Below are 9,851 nucleotides of genomic sequence, written 5' to 3'. Positions count from 1 at the left end.
ATTAGTGCATGATTTTTTTTTTTAACAAAGCAGTTTTGAAATGAAGCATGCTCTCACACCCGTAGCTTTTATTGTTGGAATTTAAGTCAGTAAAATTGTGGCCTCCGTATATCTACAGAACTTGATGAGACGTTCCACGTGTCAGTATACACTGGCCTCAACTGCACAGTCCAGCATTAAAGCTTTTGTAATTTATAGAAATTGTATTTTAAGACTAATGTAAAACCAGTTCTTTTTTAGGTTTATTTTTAGGAACATATTTTTGTCTGCCTCCTTCTTTTGTGTTTGGAGCTGACTTAAATCCTAGTGACTGCAATAGTGAGATTTGTGCGTGTGTTTAATGCATGTAGGGCATGTTGGAAACAAAGAATTATAAAGAGAGTGCAGGTACATAGTTCTCTTAGAAAATAGGTTTGATGGATGCTAAGAAAGAGTTTTGATAAATGAAAGGGAAAATGACATATCACAAATAAGATTGATCCATATGATTGGCAGGTGTTGGGTTTTCAATGGAGGAAAAAGATATTTTAGAGTCATTTATTCCTCTTGGTGTCTAACAGAAAATATGTTTCCTCATAAGAATCCATGTGGTTAGGGGAGCATCTACCCAGGGTATCTGCCTAAGTGTCAAAAGAGAGTTTCGATCAGTACTAGTTGAAGTGATGGAAAAGGCCACAAATATGAAGCAAACTTCAGCTTTCTGATGACCTCGGTATCTTTCCCCTTCCCTTCCCACAGAAGAATTGGTTCACTGTGATCTTATTCAGAATACTCTATGAAGAACAATGACAATGTCTCAGATTGGTCATGGTATGAACAATTTTCATGGGTGGAAGTACAAAGGCTGGTGTTCAATGAGAGTCTTTCTAGAGACTTTGGGCAGTAATAAATTCTGATGAAAAGTCTCTCACCCCTACCGACCATCTTAATCTTTTTCAGGCACACATGGCATGACTTTCCAGAGAAGCAGAAATCCCCCATAGGACAGAGGGGAGAACAAAACCAATGGCCTTTCATTCAACCTGAGAGAAAAAAAATCACCCAGATGTTACAAAACAGTCTTTGGATATGAACCAACACTAAAACTTCCACGCATAGTTGACACAATTGGCTTGCCACCTACAGTGACCCGGTTTGCTGTTTGTGTTGTCTGTGTGTACAACGATCAAGTGCTGTTTCCTGGGATTTATTTTATATTGAAATTCGAATAGAAATGAACTCTGGTGGTTGCTATAAGATGTATAACTTCTTTGAAGAAGAGCAAAAATATTGTTGGTGGGGTGGGTTTGAGGGTTAGAGAATAGACTAAATCCTGGTGGCCTTAAACAGAGAGCAAAGTGCTCGTGGCCCTAAGGGTTTCCAAGTATTACAACCCATGAAAGCCCAAGTTCTGCTTGGAATATGATAAGGTGGCCAGGCTTGTTGGGAAATACTTCGGTAGGAGCTTTGAGCTAACAAGCCATATAAAGAAGTGTTGCGGATTAGAAGCTTATTTCTTGTCAACATATCAGGGGTGGTCCTTTAGCAGCCTAACAGTCAGAGGGACACTCAACCTTGACAGAAGAGGCAGCAGAAAAGGCTGGCTTCTAAAGAGAAGAGCAAAATGCATTTAAATCACCTCATCTAGATTTTTAACTTGCACTAAACAGAACCCGCTAAAATGGATGCACCAGGGGATTGGAGAGAGAGAGAACCATAGTAGAATGTGGTAGAGTGTTGAGGCCTTTAACTGTTGAAGCACGTTGGAACAACTTTCCCTGCCTGCTGTCTTAGCTCGCTTTCTGTTGAAAGCATAGAATGACCCTTACCTCTCTGCACAGTTGTAAGGATCCGGTGGGTTAAGAAGGAGGTAACTTAACCCAGGGCCTGGTTTATTCAGATTCCTTGTCACCCCTCCCTTATCAAAAAGGAACCCTGAAACTCATTGGACTCCACCACTGTTCCTATGATGCAAAGCCACGTTATTCTACCTACCAAGCATCACTGTCAGACAACATCAGGCTTTAGAGTTCATAACTAGATAGTGTTATTAAATATTATTTGGCCAGGAGAGATGGTCTAGTAGGTATGGTGCTTCCCTTGCATGAGCCCAATTCATGTTTTACCTACAGTACCACGTATGGACCTCCGAGCCCTGCCAGGAGTGATCCCATAGCAAAGAGCCACATATGGCTCCAAAATACAAAAGCAAGAAAATGAATGAAAATTATCTACCTTTTTTTTTTATCATCGGCTGATATGAAATTTAAATTTTTCAAATTCCTCTTGACAAATATTTTTGTGAGAAAGTCAAGCTACTCTGTCTCAATTTCTACATAGACTGTATGCATGTGAAAACATGACATAAAAATAATATAAAGAAGGAAATTGCCTATGCTGGCTATAACCACAACCCAGGCCTACAATCAAAGGCATCATTTCCTAATTTTAAGACTAGTCACGTGAATGTAAGTTCTAACAAGGAAGCAGCCCTGAAGACTCTCTACATTTATATGATAACATGAACCAAGTAAGTTTTCTTGATTATGTCCAGGCTAAGGTGAAATGCGAATCCTCCAGAAGAGATCAGGAATGATCCAGGAAAGAGAGCAAAGGATATATAAAGATTGAAACCGGACTCTTCTTAGTAGAATGCCTACATCATAGAACATGAAACTAAGTTTCTCTGGAAATGATTGGACCCTCACAGCTAGGGAACGGCTGTGCCAGCACACAACCCCAGTTTCTTCTCAAAGTCACGACAGTTTTGGAGTTGCTGTTTCAGTCTCTCCAAACACTCGCCTGTTGTAATTACAAGTTAGAAATAACCTAAACATTTCCTGAAGTTTTGAAAATGTCACACATCACTGTGTTTTCTGACAAGATTTTCAGAAAAATGTTTACTGACAAGGGTGGGGGGGCCTGGAATGGGAGACGATTTTTTTTGTGCAAAAATGAAGCCAATATATGGTTATTATGAAATGGCCAATCCCAATTTTCAATCCCCAGAGATATAAATAAATGCCAAGAGCTATCTACTTTTTTGAATGATCATCCCGCCCTCTTGAGGTTTCCATCATCACTAGCCATAAATATCACTTAGCTCTTCCACTCATTTGTGGCCTGGTAATATACCCCACCAGGAAGTTGGAATTTCTCATTTCTAAAGCTGGCTTGGCCACCCACTTGCTGTGTGGCCTTGGACAAGTCACTTAGTGACTTTCTCAATCTTAATCATAGAGTAAGAATCTTGACGGAGTCTGTGAATTTGATCTTATTCTCATTGACTAAGGATTTCCACTTTTAAAGTTGATATTTTTTTTGTTTAAGGAACGCCTATCATATATAGACTGAAAGCTAGCTGTATGGTTGTACCATCCACATTCAGCAGGACTGGAAGGCAGGAAGAAGGGGTACCAAACAGTTAGACATTACATCTGCAAAAAGAAGCTCAAGGATGAATGTGTTTTCTTCAAATTATGTAATTTAAAGCAAGGCTTAATCAAGGACCAAAAGACCATCGAGATTTATTACTTTGTCATTAAAACACAGCCTGGCATGTATTTTCTTTAGGAGTTTCAGAGTCAGACCCTTTAGTTTTTTTTAAATTTTTATTAGTGAAACACCATGAGGTACAGTTGTAGACTTACAAATTTTTGTGCTTGGATTTCAATTATACAATGATCAAATACCCATCCCTCCACCAGTGCCCATTTTCCACCACCATGGGTTCCAGTATCCCTCCCACCCCCCATCCCCCCTTTAGTTCTAAGGTTAGAAAATATTCCTCTGATTTTATAATCTCTAATTATGCTGCTGTTGTTTCTTTCCTCACAGAGTATTAGAGAGGCTTACTTGTGTTTCCATGACCTGCCCCACCTCCCCAGTAGGACTCAGCTCTCATAAGCACGACCCATGTTCTGCTGTCTGACATATCCACTGCCTGGCACACAATAGCTTCTAAATACAGACGTCTGGAGTTGTGCCATGTTGAAGCAGCTGATTGCCTGTGGGAGAAGCTATTCTACTTATAGCCGAAGGAGATCCTATAGAATTTCATTTCCTCAACTTATAAAAAAATTACTAAAAGTACTTGAATTTTCAAAGAGTTTAAAAGTGTAAAGCACTAAAATTTACAAAGGCATTTATAGTTGAGATTTAGATGTACAATGTTCTAACACCAGTCCCACCACCCGTGTCAACTGCCCTCCATCAGTGTTCCCAGAAAATACTTGAATTTTATTTATTTATTTATTTATTTATTTATTTATTTTTGTGCTTAAAATTTTTTTTGATGTCATTCATGAGGTTTTCCCAATGGGAGAAGGTATGGGTTGTTTCTTCCAAATGGAATAGCCATTCTTGGTGAGGTTCCAGAACAGCTAACAGATCACAGGAAGACAGTCCTTTGGGCCCTTGTTTTAAATCAACAGCTAGAGTGTAGCTATTGATCTTCAGTCAGGGCCAAAAATACTTGAATTTTAGTGAACTACTATTAGTCAGCTTCTTTCAGCTTTCATCTGTCTTTCTTGTATGTTGTTGAGATAATAGTCTAAGACTATTTTGCTCTCTAGTTGTTCAGTTTATGGGAATTGAGAGGCATTAAAAATGACTCTGCCAAGAGAAGGAACACATGGAGGGTGCGGGAACCACAGATCCCGGAGGAAAAAAAAAGAAAAAGAAAAAACAGGTTCCAGAAAGAGCCGAGATCACCGGCAAGTTCCAGATGGAGTAGGTGCCGCATCCCGCCTCCCCCAGATGGAACCCCGGTGACCAGAAGCCTCTACAAACACAGCTCGAGTATGCGGGAACGAGGACTTTTTCTCAAATCTGCCGGACTACACCTCCCAGGTAACCTCTGATTCTGGAAGTCACGCCCACAGCCCGCCCCCCAGCGCCATCTTTGAAGCGTGCAGCATAAGAGAAGGAACACATGGAGGGTGCGGGAACCACAGATCCCGGAGGGAAAAAAAAAAGAAAAAACAGGTTCCAAAAAGAGCCGAGATCACCGGCAAGTTCCAGATGGAGTAGGTGCCGCATCCCGCCTCCCCCAGATGGAACCCCGGTGACCAGAAGCCTCTACAAACACAGCTTGAGTATGCGGGAACGAGGACTTTTTCTCAAAACCGCACGGCCGCTTACGCGGCCGCGCAACATCTCTCTATATACAAAGTGATCAATGAGAAGTAAACCACCCAATCTTTCTCCCTGAAAATCAGAGTTAAGTTTGGAGCACGGCCACAGTCCCAGAAACACAAGGACTTAATGCAGAACCCAGCAGCTTAGAGCAGAAAAGTGAACGGACGATGTGTTAACCCAGGCCATCATTTCTGCCCAGAGGGGAAAGGGTGTTGCCCCATTCGCCCTCTCTTCTCTGGAAAGAAGGATGGCGGCCGCATGGGAGCCTTGTGGACAGCAGGTATGAGCCGGGGGTGTGGGGGGCGACTAAAACCTCACGAGAAGGGGGGCGTTCCGGTCCGTCCTTCACGCCCTACCGAGGTCAACAGTTGCCCCCCACGAGCGGCTCCCCAGCACGGCCACAGTCCCAGAAGCACAAGGACTTAATGCAGAACCCGGCAGCTTGGAGCAGAAAAGTGAAAGGACTATGCGTTAATCCAGGCCATCAAGTCTGCCGGAGGGGAAAGGGTGTTGCCCCATTCGCCCTTTCCTCTCTGGAAAGAAAGATGGCGGCCACATGGGAGCCTTGTGGACAGCAGGTATGAGCTGGGAGTGTGGGGGCGACTAAAACCTCATGGGAAGGGGGGCGTTTCGCTCCGCCCTTCACGCCCTACCGAGGCCACCAGTTGCCCCCCGCGAGCGGCTCTCCAGCACGGCCACGACTCCAGAACACAGATACCAATTTCTTAACTATCTGACTTTCAGTAGAAATACTTCCAGGGTCAATAGGTAAAATAGCAGAAATCCAAAACCAACATTTAATTCTTGAACCCAGCTGTAGAAAGCAAATCACTTCACAATGCTTTTTCAGCATGTCTGATTTGGGGGGGGGGTAAACTCTAAATAATAGTGGTGAATCTTTTATTGGAACAATGAATCTAATCAAAGCAGATAGAGTGTTAACTAGAATTCATCTGCCTCACAGGGACGGGGAGGGGTGGGGGGTGGGGTTTTATTGGGGTTCTTCATGGTAAAAAATAAGTATTGGTAAAGGGAAATGTGTTTGATATCTGCATGACTGAGACATAAACCTGAAAGCTTTGTAACCTTTCCCACAGTGATTCAATAAATAAATAAAATTAAAAAAAAATGACTCTGCCACTGTTAAAAAAATAGTCTAAGACAGTTGTTTTCGACTGCCAGTCCATAGATGATGATGGTTCATAGGTGCAAAACAGTTGAAAAACCACTGATCTATTTATAGCTACAGTATATAATTCTGGTTGACAATACACACACACACACACCCATGCACACACTCACAGATACTATTTCCTTTATCACATATACACACGAATACATTCACACACATCAAAGACATGCGGATGAAATAAAATGTTGAGAATATTGAGTATTCTCTTAGGGCTACAGGTGTGTGGTTGTCAGGAAGAGGCTAATAATTTACCCACCTCAATTAGAATGATAGGAATCTGCTTCCTCCAAAATAGTGAATGACAAGTTAATATATGTCTACAAAGAGGCTCAGTAGCACATAGAAAATCCTGTTCCTGGGACAATTCAACTCTAGATTATGGCAAGGCCAGACCCTGATTCTTCCTTGGAAATATGCCATTTCCCATGTGCATTATCTTCTGGGTATGTTGGAACTGCTTGCTATAGAAATTTGGGTTAGATAACCTAAGGCCCCCGAAGAATGCCTACATTCATTCACAACTGTTTATCATAAATATTTATCTTTGTTGATAAAGAAGTTGGACATAATGTAGCACATTTACTTTTTCTGAAAAAAAAAATACAGACATAATGAAAGTGAAAAACTTAGTAAATATATAAAAGAGGTAGACTTTCTTTTTGTGGGACAAACACTTTTTTCTTGTGACAATTTTAGTATATCATTTGTTGTGCAGTCTCATATGGTAAGATCATACAGAGTTAACCCTCATGCATAAACTCACTAATATTTTGCCCTCATATTTCCTTTTACCAAAACAGGAAGAACATTCTAACTTAATTCAATTATTTATAGCAGAAGTGGACATAAATCAGAGTGACTCTGGGGCAAAAAATTATACAGTCTGACTGGAGAAGGAGCCTGTGGATTCTGGAGCAATCGCTGCAGTGGTCACTATGCAGTGTGACCATTAACTATCCATGTGACCTTGAGTAAACTAATAACCCTCCATGGGCCTCATTTTTGCATACCCCAAGAGAAATATGCCTTACATAAAGAACCAGCCAGCCGTCACATTATTCTGGAAGAACTTCCATAGTTAGGAAACAAACAGAAGGATGTTAGTCTGTCATCATACATGAAATAGAACGGAATTCTCACCAATCCTGTGAGAGAGATTGATGTCAATAAGCAAGCATACCTGCCCCTCACCCACTCCTAAGGCCAAGTGCACTCCTTGAGGTTGCCTGTCTTCAGGTCAAGAGCTGTTCTCTTGGAAGGACTGGGCATTTCCCAAGGAGAGGATAGAGGAAAACAAAGATGGTGGTGGGGTGGGGAAAGAATGACAGTGTCCAAGGCCTGATCAGGATGGGTGGGAAGATATCCAAAGAGTCCAGCCTTTGTGTGGATTCTCCACACTTTAGGAGCTTGTCTTTTTCTAATTGCAGGAGAGCTACCAAGGGAACCACAACTGAAATTCCCTTCTTCCTCTTATTGCAAGTCCCGAAAGAAATTGTCCAGACAATCCAGGAAATTTTTTTTAGTTGTAGTTGACAATGGGTTGAAGAAATATTACATCAGGTAAGGTGCTTGCTTTGTAGGCAGCTGACCCAGGCTTGATCCCTACACTCCATGGTTGCTCTGAGTCCACCAGGAGTTACCCCTGAGCACAGAGCCATGAGCAAGCCATGAGCACAGATGGATATGACATGAAAACAAATGAACAAATAAGCAAACAAAAATTATAATTTCCTAAACAATCTGCTGTGCTAGTCATTGGGAGACTGGAGAGCAGAAGAATGATTCCTCCCCCATTCTCTCTGTCTACTAGCCATGGAGGGTCAGCCATGGAGAGAATTCAATTTTCTGAATACAACACAACAACATAACATTTCAGCAAGGTGCTTAGAATCCCTGTTTACTTAGACAGGACAGGATGTAGAGAAACATCCAGAACTGGCTAGTTTTATATTGTGGGTGTGTAAGAGAGTAGATGTGTTCATCAGAAAAAAACATCTTCTTAGCCCTGAATGTTCAGTAATATGGATTAAAGATGCAAGCCAACGGGACCATTGGTCAGATGATGTGAGGAAGCAGAGGAAGAAGGAGGAAGCCAAAGAGCAAAGGCATAACACAAAGACATAACATAGACATGAAGAGAGGCTGTGAACTGAAATAACCAGTTTTTATTTCTGTGTTATCATCAGTGTTGAAACTCGGTGCATAACCCACCGGCTGCTGAAAGTCAACTGCCATCCAGAGCAGAAGGGCCAATCAGAGCACTAGGGATCTACTGCCCACTGTTCTGTTCAGTGCAGAATTCAGCACCTCTCCTGAGTTTATTGTAGATACCCAAATTTCTTCTTTTATGTCTTTTAAGAAATAATATTACTCTTTTTTGTTTTATTGTTTTATTTGTGGGGGGCGTGGTGGCAATACCACAATACCAGGTGGTCTCTAGGGCTTACTCCTGGCAAGGATGGGGGATCCCAGAGGGTGCTGGGGATGGAATCTGGGTTGACCACATGCAAGGTCAGTGCTCTACCCACTGTTCGATCTTCCCAGCCTAATTTTCTTTTCTTGATAATAAACTTTCTGGTATATTTCACCTTTCTTTCCAATGTTAGTTATTCTCCAAATACAATTTGATTTGCAAGTATCAAAAATCAACACCCACGGGGGCTGGAGTGATAGCACAGCGGGTAGGATGTTTGCCTTGCATGTGGCTGACCCAGGTTCGATTCCAAGCATCCCATATGGTCCCCCGAGCATTGCCAGGAGTAGTTCCTGAGTGAAGAGCCAGGAGTAACCCCTGTGTATCACAGGGTGTGACCCATAAAGTAAAAAAAAAAAAAAACCATCACCCACGTCATGTTGGCTGCGGGCAAGGCAAATGCCCTACCGCTGTGCTATCGCTCCAGCCCTTTATTAAGTTAAATTTTCCATAAAACTCAGACAAATATACCTGGAAATTCTCAAGCTCTGTAACCCTGCTTAGGTAAATATCAGATTTTGAGCAGTTGGCAATAAGGCCATGCCAAATATATTCATCAAAACCAAACTTCCTGTAAGAATTTCAGCCATAAGATTGAGACAACAGTTTCCTGGTCAAGTGGCTAAAATTTCAAAGTTCATTTATCAATATCTGACATCTACGAACTGACACATTAGGTATTCTTGGTGCTATACAGACAAGGATGTTCATGGAAATTTTTCAAATCTTTTCCCCAGTTACTACTTGAAAGTGCAATGTAAGTCCAACTTCATCACTCTGTTTTCCCAAGAACTTGGGGACAACCTATAAAAACTTTCCCCTGGTTTTCTTCCTCCTATACCTACAGCATACCAAAGGCTGAGACAGCTTCTTTTATTCCTTTGCTCTTTCATTTCAGATCTTCTGGGGCAATCGACCAAACAGGATCCAGGTTCTTTATCACACTGATTTTACCTCCTACTTCCTCAGTATGATTCGAGATAAAAGAAGGAATTAGGTCAAATTAAAACTAACAGTGGGTATCCTACATTATTCTATTAAATGTCTTAACTTCTCTGATACCTTTAA

At 41.6% G+C, this 9,851-nt stretch overlaps 1 non-coding gene across 1 annotated transcript; it reads right to left on the bottom strand.

The window, feature by feature from the left end:
- Positions 1-4,311: 4,311 nt before the first annotated feature.
- On the bottom strand, positions 4,312-4,447 carry LOC130028452 (small nucleolar RNA SNORA2/SNORA34 family). The gene has a single exon (XR_008793186.1). It is a non-coding gene; the product is annotated as a small nucleolar RNA SNORA2/SNORA34 family (small nucleolar RNA).
- Between the last annotated feature and the right edge of the window lie 5,404 nt (positions 4,448-9,851).

Source organism: Sorex fumeus, unplaced genomic scaffold (assembly GCF_029834395.1).
Source record: "Sorex fumeus unplaced genomic scaffold, SorFum_2.1 ptg000039l, whole genome shotgun sequence".
Taxonomy (NCBI): Eukaryota; Metazoa; Chordata; class Mammalia; order Eulipotyphla; family Soricidae; genus Sorex; species Sorex fumeus.
This window is presented reverse-complemented; position numbering and strand designations above follow the sequence as displayed.